At 38.1% G+C, this 24,199-nt stretch overlaps 1 pseudogene; it reads left to right on the forward strand.

Annotated features, from left to right (window-relative positions):
• The first annotated feature begins 487 nt into the window (after window positions 1-487).
• Window positions 488-9,533, forward strand: LOC131298682 (ABC transporter C family member 12-like; annotated as a pseudogene).
• The last annotated feature ends 14,666 nt before the right edge of the window (window positions 9,534-24,199 follow it).

Raw genomic sequence — 24,199 nt, forward strand, 5'->3', positions numbered from 1 at the left:
TAATAAATAAGAGAAAAACCTGACTTCACAAATTCAGCGTTCTATTTCCAAAGTTACAACGGAGCACAAAACTTAACCTAAGGGCATTCGAACTGTGTTAAAGTGCGAACGTTTCATTTTTCCGATTGAATTTCAATGATCCGAGCCGCTCAATATGTTTAGAACGTGATTTTAAATGTACCAACGAGAATTCGGCAAAAAAAATAACCGGAAAGAGCTCCATCCGAGTTTTTTTTGGAATCATTCAATGAAAACTGCTCAGATGAAGCCTTTCACGTGTTTATTTTTGCTGATTTCATACAAGGATCCTTAAAAATTACGTTATGACCATATTAAACTGCTCGAATCATCAAAATTTAATTGGAAAAAAGAAGTACCGCACTTTGTTGAGAACGAATGCCCTTTTATAGGAAGGGAACTGTACTACGGAGTAGTACTACGTATCATTTACTCCTTACTGAGATACGAGGAGATCACAAAGAGTTTCCTTAACACCTTCTTTACCGTTGGATCATAAAGATGTAGAGGAGCTTCCTCTGCACACAACCCCCTCCATTCGAATTTCAAACAGAGCGCTCTCTCTCTCTCACACGCAATCTCAAGCCATCTATGGTCGCAAGTGTGGCATGTGATTTCGTCACACCCCTCTCTCCTCCTCGCCCTCGACCTTCCGCCGCGCACCGAGCCCTGCCTCCACAGCTTCCTCCACTTGTCTACGTTGCCTCTGTCGTTTTCTCTCTTACGTCCACGGCGACTCCTCCTTCGACGCCACCATCGACTTCTCTCTCTCTTCCCCCCACGCTTCTCTGTCTCTCTCTCCTCGGTGAACGTCATTGTCTGTTCGAATCTAGCGTTTCAGTCATCAATCCCTCTCATAAATCCCTGTTATCGGCTACTGATTTCGGATTGGGTGAGGTTTCCTAGCGTGTTTGGGCTTCCTCCGATCGTCCATCCTGGAAAAAAACAATCGCTCTTGTGAATTTCACGTTCTATTCTAATCTAGGGTTTCAGACTTTCAGTCATCAAACCTTCTCAATCCAGTCAACTGTACGATAAACCCTCTCAGACCTACACGCCCCACAAGGTTTCCAGAAAATCTTGCCGTTTTGTATTCGGACAGGGAGTTAGGGTTTCAAGAAAATCTTACCGTTTTGTATTCGGACAGGGAGTTAGGGTTTCGAGAAAATCTAACCTTTTTGCCTGGGTGCGAAATTCTAGGGGTTCGGAGATGGTAAGGCCCTCCGAGAACTGGGAGCGGCTGGTGCGGGCGACTCTGCGGAGGGTGAAGCTCCTGCACGGCGGCCACGAGAGGGTGCCGAGCGGCATTGCCGGCTCCGTGCCGCTATCGCTCACCCGGTAGACCAACATCGACCTGATCTTGGAGTCCGCGCCGACGTGATTCAGTCCGAGGACCCCAATGTCGCCCGAATCCGTAAGTGAATTTCTACTCTCGGTTAACGTTCTCTCTTTGATTTGCCGTGGACTCGTCTGTCTCTTTGATTTGCCGTGAACCTTACTCCAGCGATTAAAAGTAAAGTTTTGAAACAGCTTTACTTTGTTTCTCATGATTTTTGTGACTTTTTCTTTGATTTTTTTCAGTTGTTTTGCTCAAAACTTTTAATTTATCCCGTGGGAACAGACATTTATCATTAGCAAAATATGAGAAGACTATCAAAGGAAGGACTGCAATGTACTGATAAGAGAGTTGGGCTAATGAATGAAATTTTGGCTGCCATGGACACCGTCAAGGATACTGCCTTCTTTGCTTGGATTGTCTGGATCTTATATGCAGTTAGAATGTTAGGAGTGATTATCTGATTTAATGCTAATTAAATTCAGATGTTATGCGTGGGATGAGAGTTTCCAATCCAAAGTTCGCGGCATGAGGAAGGTTGAACTCTCATGGTTTCAAAAAGCACAACTATTGTCAGCGGTATGACATAATCATAATCTTGGAAACCATCTCTTGGCATTATCACTTTCAGAGATGCCACCACAACATTGCTTTCTTTACTGTCATATCCATGTCCATTTTGTTGATGCACTATTCTGTATTTACTAGTTATTGACTTACTTTACTTAACACACTGTAGAATATCCCAATCATAATGCTATTTCACTATTTACCATTGAATCCTAGACTCAATAGGTGTGATGTACAAAAGATCTCTGTTGGTCCCAACTCATGGTGGATTACACTGAGTGTAAGGGGAGGGGCAAGATCCACGTGTGCAGTGGCTCTTGTGCACTTTACCTCCAAGACTGTTAAAAAACATGCATCCCCTCAAGTACCTATTTTGTTGAAGGGAGTTGTTCAATTGAGCATGCGTAACACTGGAAAACAAGATGGTTTCTATCATGTTTACATCTCTCAATGAATCAGAATGGTTAACGTGATTTGTTGGCTATAAGCAATTCATGACATTAGTAGTTTCCTGCGAATTGGTTTTCACCTTCCTCTGTTTACAATCTACACTACTTTTTCTCTTGATCCATGCCAATGTAGTAAATAAAAGGGAATGTGGTAAATTCAAATAGGATAAAGGCAAAAAAAGGAGCGTGGTTATAAAAAAGAAGACTGCAAAAATCAGTATCCTAGTTTCTTAGTAAATGCAGAATGTGTATGTTGGCCTTGGATTATACCGTACTCAACTCATTTTCCCGACTGCTTTTATCTTATATCTGAGAACGACTGGAAATAGGTGCATGCTACCATATCATGATTGCTTTATATATGGCTTACTGATCAAGTACAAATTATAATTGACAGGTGCATTACAGAAGTATATTTGATCGCATTAATGAGCCAGTTTCCCCCTACCTACTATTTGACATGAGGATAGTTCAGTTGTGCATGTAATACAAGATGATTTTAATCATTTTCAAAATCTCTTAATGAAACAACATTCTAAATGGCATTTGTCGACAATAAGCAATTCATGACATTGATGGTTTCTGAGAGTGAATGTAAAACAAGTATGTTGACCATGGAATATACCATACTAACTTCATTTTTTCCCTGCAGCGTAACAATTTCATACTAAACAGCATTCCAGTTCTCGTAATGGTGACATCATTTGGGTTGTTCATGTTGTTTGGTGGGGATGTGTCTCCTTCAAGGGCTTTCACATCCATGTCCCTATTCGCAATTCTACGTATGCCATTAAACATGCTTCCAAACTTGATAACACAGGTCTGTTCTCCTCACCTCTTTTACAGTTAATGCCCTTTCAGCATACAATTTAGACTTAGTTGTTTTGGATCCTTTTTTGTATAATTTGGTTAGTAGTAATTGATCAATTTCTTCTATCGTGGTTATACGATATCATTAGGTCAGCTTGGGAGCTGAATGAGTCACTAAATGATTCAGGACTACATAAGAATGGAGAGAAATTGGAAGTGCTTTCAAATGTTTTATACTCACACATACTTTGATGCTCAAGGAGGCTTATATATGACTAGTAATTTTAAGCTCAAAGCTTGGCAGCCACTTACAGTGATGAATATGGAATCAAAGAGAAGATGTTTTATGTAGGACTACAACTGGACTCAAGATAATACTACAAGGATTGCTGTCAATGTTTTAGTATAAGTGAAAGGAAGTTTGTAGTGGGTTGGAGCTTCGAAGGACTATTGGCTGTGAGAACTAAAAAGCACTGGAACATGCTTTCTTTAAAGTTGAATCAGGTGGTGTTCCAAATGAATAGTAAAAAGAACTTTTAGAAAAAGAAGGTTTTTCAAGCTCAAAAATGATATGTTTACGCAAATAATTTTCCTACCAATATAGATCTCGTTTGATAGATCTTATTAAGATCTTTTACACGGTGCAAAAAAAATTAAAAAATTATTTTTCGTTTTCATTATATTTAAGCTTGAAAAACCTTCTTTTTCTAAAAGTTCTTTTTACTGTTGATTTGGAACACCACCTCAATTCCACGGAAAACTTTGCCATGATGTCTGGTAAGTATATTAGGTTTTGCAACTGGAAATGATGAAAAAATGTATGGAAAAATGTTAGGCTTGGATTAGTGCTTGATATGGTGATTTACACAGCTACTTTAAGGAGTTCCAGTGGTTGACACAACCCTGAATATAGGACCTGGCTCTTTTTGTGGTTCAGGTTCCCTGTTTTGATTCGTTTATGGAGAGAATGTTTGGGCTTACTAACTTAGGATACTTGTGGTTTAAAATTATTATCAGTGTCTGGTTATAGGTTTGCTGAGTCTGAAAACTGAGACAAAGAATGAGTAGTAGTCTGGTAGAATAACGCCATCTTACTGAGATAAACTTCATTTTCAGACTACAAAAGCTTAAATATGGAACTAGCAGTTCACTAACTTAAAATTTCTTTGTCAAAGGTAGAAGGAGTACTTGTGGCTCTAGCCCCAATTTTCTTCGTCTCTTGTTAGCATTCCTGCATCATGGTGAGGTCATTTAACTGGTCTTAGCAATTAATGATGGGGAATCAAAAAAAAAGAAAAAGGTCATTTAACTGGTCTTAGCAATTGCATGAAATGTTTATACAGAGATCATGTTTTGTTGATAATTGATGCACCAGTGGAGCTTCAATCATGTCTAGAACAGTTTTAGAGCCCACTAAAGGGTGTCAGGGCGGGGTCTTTGGTACTAGATGCACCAAGCAACTGCCGTCGCCTCAAACACACAATCTAGAGGTAATCTAGAGGTTAGTAGGCTGAGATTCTGACCACTGAATCAGTGCTCACCATCTGAAAATGATACCAAAGTTTATTACCAGAATCTAGAGGCTAGAACAATTAAAATGGTACAATGGCATTAACACCTGCAAAGTGTTTTGAATCCTCTTTTGAAGTTTTGCTAGAAGAAACATGGACATTTACATCACAGAGAAATTAAATGAAAACTGTTTTTCGAAGTCATTGAGGCATATGGTACTTTAATAAAAACAGATATGCATGCAGCCTATTTGTTTAAAAATTTTTCCCTTATAATTGAAGATGACATTTCTTACAGGTTGTAAATGCAAATGTGTCGTTACAAAGACTGGAGGAACTTTTCTTAGCTGAAGAGAGAATTCTTTTACCTAACCCTCCTCCTGAATCTGGTTTTCCAGCCATCTCAATCAAGGATGGAAACTTTTCATGGGATTCTAAGGTCTAGAACTTTAAATATTTGGGTTTTGTATAACATGTGGTGCTACCAATTAAGTAAAGGTTGCAAATTGGTAGCACTTTTGAACTCATTGCAGAACTGCCAAAAGCACCAGTTGACATCGGGATGTTTCGTAATAAGGCGTTTCATGATCAGTATTCGAAACGAGCATGGTTGTATCAAAAGAGTTAGATAAGAAGTTCATGGGGAATCTACTCAGACATCATCGAAGAAACTTGCTGATGAAATGATTCAAAGAAGAAATTAAAAGATTAAATGCCTGCCATAAAACTTTACCTAGACTTGGGGATTTCTGAAAATTTTTAAAGATGTACCTTGGATACAAAACTAAGGAAGTGATCAAAGATGCTAAAAAGTAAAGCTTACATTGTTCTATTTATGATGATGTATATCTGAAGGTCCAGATAAAGAATGGAGGGAGAATTATAAATATACAAATACAAATACATATATATAGGTACTATACATGAGAAGGAAATGGTTTTCATGCCGTGTATGTTAGGATGAGAGAGTGTTTGTTGAGGAAGATGAGACGAACGGAACAAAGCAAGAGCTGTACTATACATGAGGTGGAAATGGTTTTCTTGCCCTGTATGTTAGGATGAGAGAGTGTTTGTTGAGGAAGATGAGACGAACGGAACAAAGCAAGAGCTGTATTCGAAAACTATCAAATGAAAACCATTTAAGCCAATGAGCAGATTATTTAACTCCTACAACGAATTCTTCTTTAAATTAGGATAACTGAGGTGAAGGATGCTATAGAAAAGGAAATGTTTTAAGACCAGGTGTAATTTTTCTAGAAGCTTGGAAGTGTATAGAGATGGAGAAGGTTGGGTTACTAGTTTATCTAGCAAGAACTTGCGTAAGTAATGTCTAACTAAATAGAAAGTGTGCAATCCTTGCTAACCCTACACAGAACCAATAAAATTCTGTATTTGCTCTGATTGTGATAGCATAGAACTTATGGGACGCCATGGGACTTTGGGGTAGCTATATTAGATGAAGATTAAGACATGGCAATGCTTTAATTAATTTAGGTTTATGCTTGAAACATTTGCAATGCAAGCTATTTTCCTTCAAGGCCACTGACAGAAATGCAAGGAAAAGCTCTCATTTGTAATTATTGACAACAAAAAGTTCACGAGATGCATGGTGAAGCTCTCTTGTTAAAGCTAAGATAGAATACAACATTATAGCTGATGCCTTTATGCAGCAGCCCTAGTTGTACAATAGTTAAGGTTTGTGTCGGCGAGAACATATTATAGTTGCCAGCCAAACTTAAAATATAACACAATATGCAAACTCTGGAGTGAAGCTTTTACCTTTCCAGCCATTAGTTGTAGTTGTACGAACTACATAGTTCGAACTTTCCACGTACTGAAAACGTTGGGAATCATGTGGACTTTCATGCTTTATAGTCAATTGAAATCTTTTAAATATATGTTCAGGCAGAGAAACCCACATTGTCAAATATCAACTTGGACATACCAGTTGGCAGCCTAGTCGCAGTTGTTGGTGGCACTGGTGAAGAAAAGACGTCACTTATATCAGCAATGATTGGGGAGCTTCCGCCTATAGATGATTCAACTGTTGTCATCAGGGAAACCGTTGCTTATGTTCCCCAAATTTCATGGATTTTCAATGCTACTATGAGTTACAGCACTCTCCTCTTTTATGAAAACTAGGTCTCAAAGCTGAAGATTTACAGTATTGAACATTCTAGGGTCTATGCTGGTGCCCATTAAACCCATGACATTCATGAATCTTATGTGCTAAGTTTATCCTTTACAGGTACGGGAGAACATACTATTTGGTTCTAACTTTGAAACTTCTAGATACTGGAAGACAATTGATGTAACTGCATTGCAGCACGACCTGGACCTACTTCCTGTTAAGTATCAGTATCTTTTGTTTCTGACAAGTAAATTTTAGTTTCTCCGTACCATAATGTTTGTCCATTTACAGCATTCTTGTCGTTACAACTTGTTCAAAAGATCTCAATTAGTTATTTTAGACAAAACTTTCCAATACACTTAATAGTAATAAAGTGGAATAGAAGACGTTATTTTGGGATGATAGTTGGAATGGACAAACAATTAGGACGGAGGCAGTATGATGTAGACAAGTTCTCATTAGTCGTGATCTTACAGAGATTGGTGAAAGAGGTGTGAATATTAGCGGGGGGCAAAAGCAAAGGGTTCCATGGCCAGGGCTGTGTATTCCAATGCAGATGTATACATATTCGATGACCCTTTAAGTGCTCTAGATGCCCATGTTGGTCGACAGGTAAACATATCATGTTAAACCAATTAAATAAAGAAATGCAGAAATGCGATCCAGAAATTCCTCAGAGCACAGTCATTAAATGTAGCATTAGTCTTCTATGCTTTTCTATGACATAGAGGGTCATTTGTATTGAAATTTTTACCCTATATAGATAAAAGATCCCCAGAAACTGATAAACTTTCCTTCCCAGTGGAATAATCAAGCTGAAGAGGCTTTCTCCTTTTCATCTTTTCTTTATTTCTTTCCAGAATGTCATCCGGTGTTCGAAATATACTCAGATACTCTTAATTCAATCTCCCTTTGAAATTACCTCAAGCTAGTTGATTTATTTTTTCTTCTTGTTTAATCTCCTATAAAAATTTGTCCAGGTTTTTAACAACTGCATCAAAGAAGAGTTGCAAGGGAAAACCAGAGTGCTCGTAACAAACCAGCTGCATTTTCTTCCTGAGGTGGATAAAATTATTCTTATAAACGAAGGCATGGTCAAGGAGGAGGGAACATTTGAGGAGCTTTCTAGAAGTGGCATAGTTCCAAAAGCTTATGGAGAATGTGGAGAAAATGGAAGAGCATGTGGATGAAAAGGAGGACGACAATAATAGTGATTTTAAATCCTTGAAGTCTGCTGATAGTGTAATGCAGAATGGATTACCAGAAAGTGGGAACCCAAAAAGTACAAGTAGTAAAATCTGTTCTTATCGAGCAAGAAGAAAGGGGGACAGGTGTTGTCAGTTGGAAGGTTTTAATGAGGTAGTATTCTACGTTATTTTTAGTTAAACTATGATGCTACTAACTGTTCATTGACTCCTTGATTTGCTGCCAGTATTCTGTAACAAAGCTGTTTGTCTGACTTATGTCTCGAAAATTGACTGCTGCAGTGCTGCCTTTATTCATTCCCTAGTATTTTAACCGCAGAAAATGGTTGCTGATATGCTGATATCAATAGAATTTTAACTTAATTCCAGCTTTCCATTGTGTTCCACTCACAAAACATTTGACACAAGTTTTGCGTATGACTCCCACGCAAATGATTGGAGCCGTTCAATTTATTTAAAACATGTTTTTAAGAGCTCCCATAAAAAATCAACTCATTGATATCTGTAAGGGCTTTATCGGTTCATTCAGTTGATTCCTGTCAAATTTTACAAGATATACCTATGTCTCTCCTAGCATAGGTCACTTCTAATGTTTTCTAGTACACCGTAGCTTTACCAAAAGTACCATATACTGAGTACTTTTTGTTGCTCATCTGCTCAGGTATAAGGATGCTATAGGAGGTTTTTGGGTTGTCATGGTCCTATTTATGTGCTACGTTTTGACAGAAGTCCTTCGAGTTTCGAGTGGCACATGGTTAAGTTTTTGGACAAACCATAGCAGTTCGAGTTCAGGACCGGGTTTCTTCATTCTGATTTACGCACTTTCAACATTTGGTCAGGTACTTGGGAAACTTCATCTTGCAACTTCATCCTCCTAAGATTGCTTTTCCAAATTTCAACGCGGTTGTGTATGTCCTCTTTGGTTCAATACTTTCATTCTTTTCAATCACATGACCAAAATTCTTGGTCCACATTTGTATAACATTGGAAAAACGTGTACACTTATATGCATCAATATGTTAGTATTAGGATTCATGACATTGAACAACCACGCCAGTGTTACTCACTGTGTGCTGGTATATGCTGTTTTAGATGTTACCAAACACTAAATTGTTCAGAAACATTTTCTCCCCAGTTTTCATGGTTCCAAGTCTTTGGGTGAAAGATCGCAACATTTTGAGGTCCCTTTCGTTGCTTACTTTGGAGACTTACCCTGCCTGTGCATTATTCAGGTGATGGTGACCCTGTTAAACTCTTTCTGGTTAATCACTTCAAGTCTTCACGCAGCTAGAAGATTGCATGATACCATGCTACAGTCTGTACTCAGAGCTCCTATGCTATTCTTTCAGACCAATCCAATCGGGCGGGTAATCAACAGATTTGCAAAGGATCTGGGCGATATAGACCGCAATTTTGCTAATTTTGCGAATGTTTCTTGGCCAAGTTTGGCAGCTTCTGTAAACTTTTGTACTGATTGGTATTGTGAGCACCATCTCCCTCTAGGATTTGTTCTATGCAGCCTACCTATATCATCAGGTCAGTTTTCTTCCTTTTTATTTTCTTCTTTGATACTTTGCTCTTTCAAATGTCACATTTGTTTTCTGAATCGCAAGTGGAACGCAAGATCAAATCATTACCCGTTCCTGACGGTGGGGATGTTAAGCCCTTTTTAGATTCTGGTGAAGGTTTATTTGAGAATGGTTCAATGAAACTGTTTCGACGGTATAGTGTAAGAAATTTGGCTGATTAGAAAATTAGATAAGTAAATTGATTAATAATAAGAGGTGATCTGTTGAGCCATAAGACTTGTGATACTTTGATAAATGTATCTTTGAGGATTAAAGAGTTGGATAGTAGAAATTTGGATTTTTGAGACTGTTCAAATGGTAGTAATCAATTTTAGACGTTGAATATCTAGAGCTTGATTACTTGGTTTGGGGTAGAAATATTTTGGATTCTTTCCACGACTTCTAATTCTAACTTGACATATGAATCCATTAGTTATCTTCTATGTTGTTCCGAGATAGTCATTTTAGGTGAAGTTGAATTATAGTTTCGGAGATATTCTTATTGCTTTATTGTTGGTTCGTAGCTGAGGATGGTAGTAAGATGCTACACACAAAAAAAAAAAAAAAACACTGTGAGAGCAATTTTCGTATTCTGGGAATATGATTATTTCGGAATTAGATGTGAAAGAGATGAATGGATAGCTAGAAATTGGATATAGAACCTCATAATATCACTTCATTAGAAGAAAAAGATTTTAGGATGTTTAGGCATTTAATTGTTGTGTATGTTATATTGACGGTGGAGCTTTATAGCTATATGTTAAGGGATTGATGGGTGTACACAATTTTGTGGATTAGGTGTCTGTTTTGTTTAGAATATTTTTTTTTAAAAGTTGTAATTTCTTCGGTACAGCATTATACAGTGGTGATTTTGAAGTGTGTAGAGTCATTATACTAGAGTGTGGATAGTGTTTTTTTTTCTTCATTATGTCAGAGTTTGAAGGAACCCTAAGAATTGATCTTGTGAGTGATTTGATGTTGTTTTGGTGGCTAGCTAAAAATTTAAAGTTGTAGATGGTTAAAGAAAGAATACAAGTTGGAGGTTTAGATTTCTTTTTCTTAGAAGACATGATACCATTTGATTTGGTGATCTTATTGGTTGAATTAGAAAATGTATGCCAGGTTGTAAGCATCGGTGGTCCACTTGGAACTAGATTTGATGCACTTGGGTGTACTTATGTGGGACATAATGAGGCAGTAACTATTGAATGGTTGGCAAACTTTTGGGGTTTCTTGATATTCGAGGTGTTCAATCTTATGGAGGCATGATTCTTTTTGGAGTTTCAAATAGCTACTTACATTTTTATTTTTTGATCTTGATGAGAGTGATTTGGAGTTGTAAAGAGATTGGAACGGTTACATGAATGTCAAGATGGGGGTTGTAGTTGATCGGCGCACTAAGTCAATTAATTTTGTTGCTACTACGATGAGACATACACATTATATTGTTTGGCGCAGTTGTATGTTAGGGAGATTGTTTGACTCCATGGTGCACATGTGTCATATATGATCGTGTCCCCGTTTTGTATCCAAATTTTGGAATGCCTAATATGCAGCGATGGGTACTCGTTTAATTTTTTGCTTTGCTTGCCACCCGCAAACCGATGGTCAGAGTGGGAGGACTATATAGACTTTGGAGGATTTATGGTGAGCATGTACCTTTGAGTGGATAGGAAATGGGGATTATCAATTGTCGTTTATGGAATTTGCGTTCAAAAACAATTATCATTCGAGTTTAGGAGTTGGTCTATCTGAGGCTTTGTATCGACGGAAGTGTAGATAACCTATCTGTTGTCTTAGAGTGGAAAGGAAATTGGGATTATCAATTGTCGTTGATGGAATTTGCATACAATAACATTTATAATTTCAGTGGTACCCGTGTTAATCTGAATTTTATTATATTTGTTTTGACTCTTGTGAAGGTTTATTTAAGAATGGTTCAATGAAACTGTTTCGACGGTATGGTGTAAGAAATTTGGCTGATTAGAAAATTAGTTAAGTAAATTGATTAATAATAAGAGGTGATTTTTTGAGCCATAAGAGTTGTGATACTTTGATAAATGTATCTGTGAGGATTAAAGGGTTGGATTGTACAAATTTGGATTTTTGAGACTGTTCAAATAGTAGTAATCAATTTAAGATGTTGAATATCTAGAGCTTGATTACTTGGTTTGGGGTAGAAATATTTTGGATTCTTTCCAGGACTTCTACTTCTAACTTGAGAGATGAATTCGTTAGTTATCTTCTATGTTGTTCCGAGATAGTCATTTTAGGTGAAGTTGAATTATAGTTTCGGAGATATTCTTATTGCTTTATTGTTGGTTCGTAGCTGTGGATGGTAGTAAGATGCTACACACACAAAAAAAAGAACAATGTATGAGGAATTTACGTATTCTAGGAACATGATTATTTCAGAGTTAGATGTAAAAGAGATGAATGGATAGCTGGAAACTTGATATAGAACCTCATAATATCACTTCATTAGAAGAAAAAGATTTTAGAATGTTTAGACATTTAATTGTTGTGTATGTTATATTGATGGTGGGGCTTTATAGCTATATGTTAAGGGATTGATGGATGTACACAATTTTGTGGATTATGTGTTTGTTTTGTTTAGCATATATGTTCTTAAAAGTTGTAATTTCTTTGGTGCAACATTTATACAGTGGTGATTTTGAAGTGTGTAGAGTCATTATACTAGAGTGTGGATAGTGTTTTTTTTTTCATTATGTCAGAGTTTGAAGGAACCCTAAGAATTGATCTCGTGAGTGATTTGATGTTGTTTTGGTGGCTAGCTAAAAATTTAAAGTTGTAGATGGTTAAAAAGAGAATACAAGTTGGAGGTTTAGATTTCTTTTTCGTACAAGACATGATACCATTTGATTTGGTGATCTTATTGGTTGAATTAGAAAATGTATGCCAGGTTGTAAGCATCGGTGGTCCACTTGGAACTAGATTTGATGCACTTGGGTGTACTTATGTGGGACATAATGAGGCAGTAACTATTGAATGGTTGGCAAACTTTTGGAGTTTCTTGATATTCGAGGTGTTCAATCTTATGGAGGCATGATTCTTTTTGGAGTTTCAAATAGCTACTTACATTTTTATTTTTTGATCTTGATGAGAGTGATTTGGAGTTATAAAGAGATTGGAACGGTTACATGAATGTCAAGATGGGGGTTGTAGTTGATCGGCGCACTAAGTCAATTAATTTTGTTGCTACTACGATGAGACATACACATTATATTGTTTGGCGCAGTTGTATGTTCGGGAGATTGTTTGACTCCATGGTGCACCTGTGTCATATATGATCGTGTCCCCGTTTTGTATCCAAATTTTGGAATGCCTAATATGCAGCGATGGGTACTCGTTTAGTTTTTGGCTTTGCTTGCCACCCACAAACCGATGGTCAGAGTGGGAGGACTATATAGACTTTGGAGGATTTATGGTGAGCATGTACCTTTGAGTGGATAGGAAATGGGGATTATCAATTGTCGTTTATGGAATTTGCGTTCAAAAACAATTATCGTTCGAGTTTAGGAGTTGGTCTATATGAGGCTTTGTATCGACGGAAGTGTAGATAACCTATCTGTTGTCTTAGAGTGGAAAGGAAATTGGGATTATCAATTGTCGTTGATGGAATTTGCATACAATAACATTTATAATTTCAGTGGTACCCGTGTTAATCTGAATTTGATTATATTTGTTTTGACTCTTGTGAAGGTTTATTTGAGAATGGTTCAATGAAACTGTTTCGACGGTATGGTGTAAGAAATTTGGCTGATTAGAAAGTTAGTTAAGTAAATTGATTAATAATAAGAGGTGATTTTTTGAGCCATAAGAGTTGTGATACTTTGATAAATGTATCTGTGAGGATTGAAGGGTTGGATTGTACAAATTTGGATTTTTGAGACTGTTCAAATAGTAGTAATCAATTTAAGATGTTGAATATCTAGAGCTTGATTACTTGGTTTGGGGTAGAAATATTTTGGATTCTTTCCAGGACTTCTACTTCTAACTTGAGAGATGAATTCGTTAGTTATCTTCTATGTTGTTCCGAGATAGTCATTTTAGGTGAAGTTGAATTATAGTTTCGGAGATATTCTTATTGCTTTATTGTTGGTTCGTAGCTGAGGATGGTAGTGAGATGCTACACACACAAAAAAAAAAAAACTGAGAGGAATTTACGTATTCTGGGAACATGATTATTTCGGAGTTAGATGTGAGAGATGAATGGATAGCTAGAAACTGGATATAGAACCTCATAATATCACTTCATTAGAAGAAAAAGATTTTAGGATGTTTAGACATTTAATTGTTTTGTATGTTATATTGATTGTAAGGACCCGTATTTTTTCGGATATTATTTGAACATTTTAAAAAAAAAAAAAAATAATAATAAAATAAAATGTGAAATTGATTGAGTTTATTTTAATTGTGGGTCAATGTGCAAGAGTTTAAAATATGTGGGTGTTAGTGTGATAAGGTGCATGTGTGTATAAGTGTGTGTGTGCCAGGGGAAAATAATTCCCAAAACCCCATCCCATTCTCTCTCCCGTTCTCTCTCTCGGCTCTCTCTACCTCTCTCACTCCCTCACCCAAAAACTCACCTCTAAATTCAAAACCCACAACAAATAACCTCCATTCCATCTTCTACTCGTGTATTGTGGTCCGTATCGCTCCGGTTCGAGCTCGGAGAAGTTGTATTCCGGTTGGAACAAGGTTTTCGGAAAGCTAGGGCTTGTAACTTCTTGGGTTTCGTGCTCCGACTTCGAGGTAGGGAATTCTACCTCACTTTATATGCTATTTGAGTGTTTTTATGCCTTATTCGAGCTGGTATTGGTTGTCGTTGAGATTGGATCGAAACTTAAAATTTTCTGTCGAAATCTGTTGAAATCGTCTGTAAGTAACTCCTCCTACCGGTAGGAGCTTTTACCCTACCGGTAGAACGATTGAGAAATTTTGTCAACCAGCTCAAACGTACAGCAGCAGCTCAAAAGCTGCTCAATGTATCGAACTTCTACCGGTAGGAATTCCTTACCTACCGGTAGGTCAAGCATGTATCGAACTTCTACCGGTAGGAATTTCTTGCCTACCGGTAGGTCACGCTCGAATTTGAATGTTGACCTTTCTGTTTCCAAGTTCTACCGGTAGGACTTGCTTGCCTACCGGTAGGTTGCGTGAATTGGAGTTTCTACCGGTAGGACTTGTTCACCTACCGGTAGGTCTAGGTTTTATCGGAATGTTAGCCTTTCTGTTTTCAAGTTCTACCGGTAGGACTTGCTTGCCTACCGGTAGGAGACTAGAAGTTTCACCTGCTTTCACCTGCTTATTTGAGCTGCTGCAGTATCTTTCAGCTGCTTTCCTATATCTTTCAACTTGCATGTCAAAGCCTCTCATCGACTCTAATGAGCTTGTTTGTGTATTCTTCCAAGTGTTTTGATGAGTATTACTCATTTCTCACTTAGAGTGGCATCCAATGGACTAGAGTGAACATGTCTAGGGATTCGATGAGTAGTGTTGCAATCCGTTCCCTCTCTCGATTCGTAAATTTCTTAGATTCGTTTAGTACATGCTTTTACGGACTCCAAGTATAGAAACTAGATGATCAGGCATCGTAAAGTCTAGTCATGGGTTACTATGTGGCGTGTGAAGGTACGGGAAATGTACTTAGAGGTACGGTGAGGACGCGTGAGGTTATGGTGTACTTAAAGGAATAGGCGTGTAATAATTAATTAGTCCGAGTCTTGATATGGATGACAGTTAGGAACGGTTTGAGACGTAGTCAACGTGGTAGATTGGTAGATTGTTTGGAATGCTTGAAGTGAAAATTGATGTGAGAAAGAATTGTTTGAAATGAGGAAATAACTCGTGTCCTCTCGACTCGTCAAGCCTTTTAATCCTTTTGACACTCTCTCTATGAGGCTCAAGTGTAGAAACTAACGGATAAAGTATGGTAGGATTATATGTACGGGCTTAGTATGCTATGTCAAATGTGAATGGCTAAATTAATGAAAAGGCATGAACATGTATATTTGTGGAGTCACGTAATGATTAATTAAAATTCAGTGGTATAACCGTTAAAGGGATGATGAAATTGATTATGAAATGATGTCGATTGTGAAAAGTGTGAAAGGTGACCCAAGTGGTCGTTATTGAGGGAAAAGACTCGGGGTGACCCTGCGCTCGAGGGAACTAGACCCGAGGTGACCCAACTGATTCATATTATTGGAGGAAAAGACTTGGGGTGACCCTGCGCTCGAGGGAACTAGACCCAAGGTGACCCCACCTGATTATTGTTATTGAGGGAAAAGACTCGGGGTGACCCTGCGCTCGAGGGAACTAGACCCGAGGTGACCCTAGTGATTATTTGATGGGAAATACCGGATTAAAGGAAAAGAAAGGTTTTGCAATTAAGGGATTTAATGAAGATCAATGTGGACACGAGAAAGATTGTACTATCATACGGAGAATAATAAGATGTTTTGATTTGATTATAGACAAGTGTGAGATGACGTGAGTTTAATAATGTAACTAGTTAAAGAAGTAAACGGCTAGTGACATTGATGTGAAGTCTAGGACTCTTAGGCGATAATTCGCAGCTTGTTGGTAGTCATTTGTGGTATAGGCGTATCTGTCAGTACTCATTCATTCTCGGTGCATGGTTCATTCAAATTGCATATAGCTTGAGTTTAGAATTTTCTACTGGGCTAGTGTAGCTCAACCAAATCTTTCTTTTCAGGTTCTGATGCCGGGCAATAGACTGCATGCATTATGTGCTTGACAGTAAAAGACTTTTGGAAGCTGACATCACTGGTTATTTTGTCATCTTTGTGAAGATCTCATTTTGTTAAAGGTGGTTTTGTAACTAATTATTACTGAATTTTCTTTTGACTAAAGTTGTAATTATCTAAACTTAAGGACTTGTTTGTAAATTAAACAGGTGGGAAACTCATTTGGGTAACGTATATGATATGCGAGGTTTCTCTTTTATTGAAATGTACTACTTAATTATGTTGAAAATCGAGGGCGTGACAACTTGGTATCAGAGCGTAAGTTTAGAATACCTTGAGACCGTGGGGAGACTTTTGGTCTCATGGGTTCAAAAAAAATCGATGCATCTTTTTACAAAAATCACAGGTGTGCTTGCATGAAGAGTCAGTATGTCGATGTGACATTGCATATATATATCACATAGAGTGGCACAAAGTTGTTGACTTCGGTTGGAAAGGTTGGAGACCTGTAGCACATAATTAGGTGGCTAATGTTGATGATTTCATTTCTTATGCTTCCATAGTAGGATGTCTTCGAGACGTGGAGATAGGTGTGGTGAGACTGGGGATCGTGAGCACCAGGGCTGTAGTGCAAACGGGGAGAATGAAGTGAGTCAATGTACCAGGGATGAAGCGATGTTTCCTGAGATTGCTGAGTGCGGAAAAGGTGTCGAGACACTGGAAGGTGCGCAAGGTGGTGTGAATGTGGGAGAAATTAGGCATCGAGTCGTTAGCACAAAATCATCTTCTAAGAGTGTTGAGAGTTCAGGAAGGCAGAAACCTAGAGTATTAAATCACTTTACTCAGGACCAGCAGGGCTTTAAGCCACCTCTTTATATCGGGACTCCAAGAGCTCTTCTCAAGTGTCAGACTATGTGTTATCGATGTCGTCAGTTTGGCCATATTCGTTCTCAATGTCCACGGCGTGGGGGATCTTGTTATACTTGCGGTGAACGTGGCCACATGGCAAGGAATTGTCCTCGGGGATTGGGAGTACATGGTGAGTCGAGCTCGATGCAGCAGGAAACACATACGTCGAAACAGCAACAGATGCAGTTCCGCCGCTAAACTACCACCCCCCCTTATTCTCTAGCTCTTAGAAGCGTCACTTGTTTGAGGTATCATTTATTCCTAGTTGTGCTACTCATTCTCTACAATACTTTTGATTTGGAAGCATTTCACTCATTGAGAATCCTATTCTTGTCCATGTTTGGAATAGAAAATAAGAAATCTTAGTCCACGCGTGTTGAGAAATATCGATAGATCATATTTGCCGAGATTAGAGGTTAATCATTCCGTATTGAAGTGTTGTCTTTGACCTCTTTAAATTGCTTATATCGAGATTTGGTCTGATTTGGACAGGGATTGTTTGTATCCATGATGATTGGTGACATCTCAAATGTGAGTTTAGAAGAGTTGTTTCTTTTATTACCATCTTTCATTGGCCGAGCTGAATATTGCCAGAATTGTATCGTAATTTATTCTTCCATGAAATCCAGTGGGTGGATGACCCGTTATAATTCTCAGTATTTGAGTCAATTGTCATGCGATCCCTTCCTAACTTTTCTTGGGCATATTTAAATTCTTATAGCGAAGTATCTTATGACACTGTTGCTATCAAATTTGAAAAGTGTTTCTCGTTCCCTATTCAAGGTCTTATTTGACATCATCCTGCTTGAGATAAATTTTCATTGGTCAGTTTAGATTTCCTTGATGCGATTATCATTTTCGTCGTTTGCTTGTAACCGTTATCCCATATGAGTATTTAATTTGCAAACATCAATCTATTGAACCCAACCTTTGACTATGTACCGTATGAAATACAAATTCGTTAGCACTATCAAAATTTAGACCTTGTTCCCATTATTGCCTGCTTGGGCCATCATCCATTTTGGTCCCATGACTAAGAAGTCATATGATTTGAACTCATATCCGTTTTGTATCTGTTTGTTTGCCCTTGCCTGTTTGGTTGGTTCGAATTTCCATTGTTGGAGTCAATCTTGTGGTGACATATCTATTGATGTCTATTCATTGACACCGTTCAATACAAATTCAATTGTGGAAATTTCTTTCAGTGGTATTTTACTCTGTCGTGGTTCCTCAATTCTGGAGGCACATGATTCATCTTGTAATGCTTAGTCTCAAATTGTTGAAAGTTCTACTCATTTCTAGTATGGGAAATTTCCTATTTTGGATCAATTGGTTTGCGAGAGATCAGTCTCATTACCTAGTACTTATTCTTAATATCGAAATCTTTTGTTTGAGAAATGTTATCCGTTGACTCCTCTGACTTGTAAAGCAATAAGAGAGTTATGACCTGTCACTTCAAATTTCGTGAGTTGGCATAAATAGGTACTTCGAGTTTGTTGCCGAACCGCCGTAAAGATTCCAAGTGCTCTCTAAATTTCAGATGCCCTATTGCTGTTCTTCAAATTCTTGATTAATGCTGCTTGAGTTTTGTAGCTTATTCGTTTCATTTGAGATGACGAATCGAATCCTTCTCGTAATATAGAATGACCCAACCTAGAGTGAAAATTTGGTGCGGCCTTTAGAAGGATTGGCTTGTGTTATGGACCCGCTAAAACAATTAATTCGATTCGCCAACGATAGTTGGAAGCTCGAGGGAGAATGACCGAAAAGAGAAAGGTAAAGATCGTCAAAGATTGCTAACTGCGGAGGGCTGACCAAAGGATTGTGTTGACCGTCGACGTCACCCAATGTTATTTGAAGAAGGGAAATCATGAATTTCGTAAAGCATAGTTGCGTTGGGGCTTGTCTCGTTCTGGCAGAAAGGAAGCGTTCACCGTAAGAAGGATAGTCTAAGTGTCGGACACTATGTGCGTGTTTTGGGATACCCAGGCGACAACCGGTGAAATCCACTTGGAAGAGGCGCTTGATCACCGCCCATTCTAGATGGAAGTCTCGGGAAGTCAAATGGATTATCTGATTATACTTAGGAGGTAAGATCTCCATGGTGAGATAGATAATTGTGTATAGGATTTGTATAATAAAGAAAAGTTTAGAAACTGTGTACCGTTTGACGTTACCGCCTGACTTTTTCAAAATATATGATGCATTATGTATACGGAGATTGAGGAGGTATGAAATAAATCCATTGCATGTGTTAGAGAGGTCCGAAATTGAATTAGAAGCTCAAGTGTCCTATGAAAAGAAACCGATGCGTACCTTAGACTCGCGTAGTCCATTGTTGAAAGGTAAGCTGATGTTGTTAGTGCATGGTTACGTGGAAATGGGGGTACGAAGTTCGAAAGATATACGCGTGTTTGTTGTGGTTTGCTTGATATGAATCTAGACGTGGACTTCGATGATTATTGAATTGTTGCGTGATGGATAGTGCTACGGTTCGAGTGTGTTGATATGTTATTTGGCATGGCTAGATTAGTTTTAGCAAATTTCGAGGACGAAATTTCTTTAAGGAGGGTAGGGTGTAAGGACCCGTATTTTTTCGGATATTATTTGAACATTTTAAAAAAAAAAAAAAATAATAATAAAATAAAATGTGAAATTGATTGAGTTTATTTTAATTGTGGGTCAATGTGCAAGAGTTTAAAATATGTGGGTGTTAGTGTGATAAGGTGCATGTGTGTATAAGTGTGTGTGTGCCAGGGGAAAATAATTCCCAAAACCCCATCCCATTCTCTCTCCCGTTCTCTCTCTCGGCTCTCTCTACCTCTCTCACTCCCTCACCCAAAAACTCACCTCTAAATTCAAAACCCACAACAAATAACCTCCATTCCATCTTCTACTCGTGTATTGTGGTCCGTATCGCTCCGGTTCGAGCTCGGAGAAGTTGTATTCCGGTTGGAACAAGGTTTTCGGAAAGCTAGGGCTTGTAACTTCTTGGGTTTCGTGCTCCGACTTCGAGGTAGGGAATTCTACCTCACTTTATATGCTATTTGAGTGTTTTTATGCCTTATTCGAGCTGGTATTGGTTGTCGTTGAGATTGGATCGAAACTTAAAATTTTCTGTCGAAATCTGTTGAAATCGTCTGTAAGTAACTCCTCCTACCGGTAGGAGCTTTTACCCTACCGGTAGAACGATTGAGAAATTTTGTCAACCAGCTCAAACGTACAGCAGCAGCTCAAAAGCTGCTCAATGTATCGAACTTCTACCGGTAGGAATTCCTTACCTACCGGTAGGTCAAGCATGTATCGAACTTCTACCGGTAGGAATTTCTTGCCTACCGGTAGGTCACGCTCGAATTTGAATGTTGACCTTTCTGTTTCCAAGTTCTACCGGTAGGACTTGCTTGCCTACCGGTAGGTTGCGTGAATTGGAGTTTCTACCGGTAGGACTTGTTCACCTACCGGTAGGTCTAGGTTTTATCGGAATGTTAGCCTTTCTGTTTTCAAGTTCTACCGGTAGGACTTGCTTGCCTACCGGTAGGAGACTAGAAGTTTCACCTGCTTTCACCTGCTTATTTGAGCTGCTGCAGTATCTTTCAGCTGCTTTCCTATATCTTTCAACTTGCATGTCAAAGCCTCTCATCGACTCTAATGAGCTTGTTTGTGTATTCTTCCAAGTGTTTTGATGAGTATTACTCATTTCTCACTTAGAGTGGCATCCAATGGACTAGAGTGAACATGTCTAGGGATTCGATGAGTAGTGTTGCAATCCGTTCCCTCTCTCGATTCGTAAATTTCTTAGATTCGTTTAGTACATGCTTTTACGGACTCCAAGTATAGAAACTAGATGATCAGGCATCGTAAAGTCTAGTCATGGGTTACTATGTGGCGTGTGAAGGTACGGGAAATGTACTTAGAGGTACGGTGAGGACGCGTGAGGTTATGGTGTACTTAAAGGAATAGGCGTGTAATAATTAATTAGTCCGAGTCTTGATATGGATGACAGTTAGGAACGGTTTGAGACGTAGTCAACGTGGTAGATTGGTAGATTGTTTGGAATGCTTGAAGTGAAAATTGATGTGAGAAAGAATTGTTTGAAATGAGGAAATAACTCGTGTCCTCTCGACTCGTCAAGCCTTTTAATCCTTTTGACACTCTCTCTATGAGGCTCAAGTGTAGAAACTAACGGATAAAGTATGGTAGGATTATATGTACGGGCTTAGTATGCTATGTCAAATGTGAATGGCTAAATTAATGAAAAGGCATGAACATGTATATTTGTGGAGTCACGTAATGATTAATTAAAATTCAGTGGTATAACCGTTAAAGGGATGATGAAATTGATTATGAAATGATGTCGATTGTGAAAAGTGTGAAAGGTGACCCAAGTGGTCGTTATTGAGGGAAAAGACTCGGGGTGACCCTGCGCTCGAGGGAACTAGACCCGAGGTGACCCAACTGATTCATATTATTGGAGGAAAAGACTTGGGGTGACCCTGCGCTCGAGGGAACTAGACCCAAGGTGACCCCACCTGATTATTGTTATTGAGGGAAAAGACTCGGGGTGACCCTGCGCTCGAGGGAACTAGACCCGAGGTGACCCTAGTGATTATTTGATGGGAAATACCGGATTAAAGGAAAAGAAAGGTTTTGCAATTAAGGGATTTAATGAAGATCAATGTGGACACGAGAAAGATTGTACTATCATACGGAGAATAATAAGATGTTTTGATTTGATTATAGACAAGTGTGAGATGACGTGAGTTTAATAATGTAACTAGTTAAAGAAGTAAACGGCTAGTGACATTGATGTGAAGTCTAGGACTCTTAGGCGATAATTCGCAGCTTGTTGGTAGTCATTTGTGGTATAGGCGTATCTGTCAGTACTCATTCATTCTCGGTGCATGGTTCATTCAAATTGCATATAGCTTGAGTTTAGAATTTTCTACTGGGCTAGTGTAGCTCAACCAAATCTTTCTTTTCAGGTTCTGATGCCGGGCAATAGACTGCATGCATTATGTGCTTGACAGTAAAAGACTTTTGGAAGCTGACATCACTGGTTATTTTGTCATCTTTGTGAAGATCTCATTTTGTTAAAGGTGGTTTTGTAACTAATTATTACTGAATTTTCTTTTGACTAAAGTTGTAATTATCTAAACTTAAGGACTTGTTTGTAAATTAAACAGGTGGGAAACTCATTTGGGTAACGTATATGATATGCGAGGTTTCTCTTTTATTGAAATGTACTACTTAATTATGTTGAAAATCGAGGGCGTGACATTGATGGTGGAGCTTTATAGCTCTATGTTAAAGGGATTGATGGATGTACACAATTTTGTGGATTAGTTGTCTGTTTTGTTTAGCATATATTTTTTTTTTAAGTTGTAATTTCTTTGATGCAGCATATATATACAGTGGTGATTTTGGAAGTGTGTGGGGTACGCTATACTGGAGTGTGGATAATGTATTTTTTTTTCCTGTTATGTTAGAGTTTTGGCGGAACCCTAAGAATTTATCTTGTGAGTGATTTGATGCTGTTTTGGTGGCTAGCTAAACATTTGAAGTTTTAGATGGTTAAAGAGAGAATACAAGTTGGAGGTTTAGATTTCTTTTTCTTAGAAGACATGATACCATTTGATTTGGTGATCTTATTGGTTGAATTAGAAAATGTTTGCCAGGTTCTAAGCATCGGTGGTCCACTTGGAACCGGATTAGATGCACTTGGGTGTACTTATGTTGGACATAATGAGGCAGTAACTATTGAATGGTTGGCAAACATTTGCAGTTTCTTGATATTCAAGGTGTTCAATCTTATGGAGGCATGATTCTTTTCAGAGTTTCAAATAGCTACTTACATTTTTTTTTTTTGATCTTGATGAGAGTGATTTGGAGTTGTAAAGAGATTGGAACGGTTACATGAATGTCAAGATGGGGGTTGTAGTTGATCAGCTCTCTAAGTCAATTAATTTTGTTGCTACTACGATGAGACATACATATTATATTGTTTGGCGCAGTTGTGTGGTAGGGAGATTGTTAGACTCCATGGTGCACCTCTATCATTTGTGTATGATCGTGTCCCCGTTTTGTATCTAAATTTTGGAATGCCTAATATGCAGCAATGGGTACTCGTTTAATTTTTGGCTTTGCTTACCACCCGTAAACCGATGGTCAGAGTGGGAGGACTATATAGACTTTGGAGGATTTGTGGTGAGCATGTACCTCTAAGTGCATAGGAAATGGGGATTATCAATTGTCGTTGATGGAATTTGCGTTCAAAAACAGTTATCATTCGAGTTTGGGAGTTGCTCCATATGAGGCTTTGTATCAACGAAAGTGTAGATAACCTATCTGTTGCCTTAGAGTGGAAAGGAAATCTGGATTATCAATTATCGTTGATGGAATTTGCATACAATAACATTTATAATTTCAGTGGCACCCGTGTTAATTTGAATTTGATTATACTTGATTTGACTCTCGAGAAGGTTTATTTGAGAATGGTTCAATGAAACTGTTTCGACGGTATGGTGTAAGAAATTTGGCTGATTAGAAAATTAGATAAGTAAATTGATTAATAATAAGAGATGATTTGTTGAGCCATAAGACTTGTGATACTTTCATAAATGTATCTTTGAGGATTAAAAAGTTGGATAGTAGAAATTTTGATTTTTGAGAGTGTTCAAATTGTAGTAATCAATTTTAGATGTCGAATATCTAGAGCTTGATTACTTAGTTTGGGGTGGAAATATTTGGGATTCTTTCCACGACTTCTAATTCTAATTTGACTGATGGATTCGTTAGTTATCTTCTATGTTGTTCCGAGATAGTCATTTTAGGTGAAGCTAAATTATAGTTTCGATGATATTCCTATTGATTTGTTGTTGGTTTGTAGCTGAGGATGGTAGTAAGATGCTACACACACACAAAGTATGGAGTATCACCAATTTGATCATTTGTAGTTTTG

The sequence above is a fragment of the Rhododendron vialii genome, chromosome 8a (genome assembly GCF_030253575.1).
Source record: "Rhododendron vialii isolate Sample 1 chromosome 8a, ASM3025357v1".
Classification (NCBI taxonomy): domain Eukaryota; kingdom Viridiplantae; phylum Streptophyta; class Magnoliopsida; order Ericales; family Ericaceae; genus Rhododendron; species Rhododendron vialii.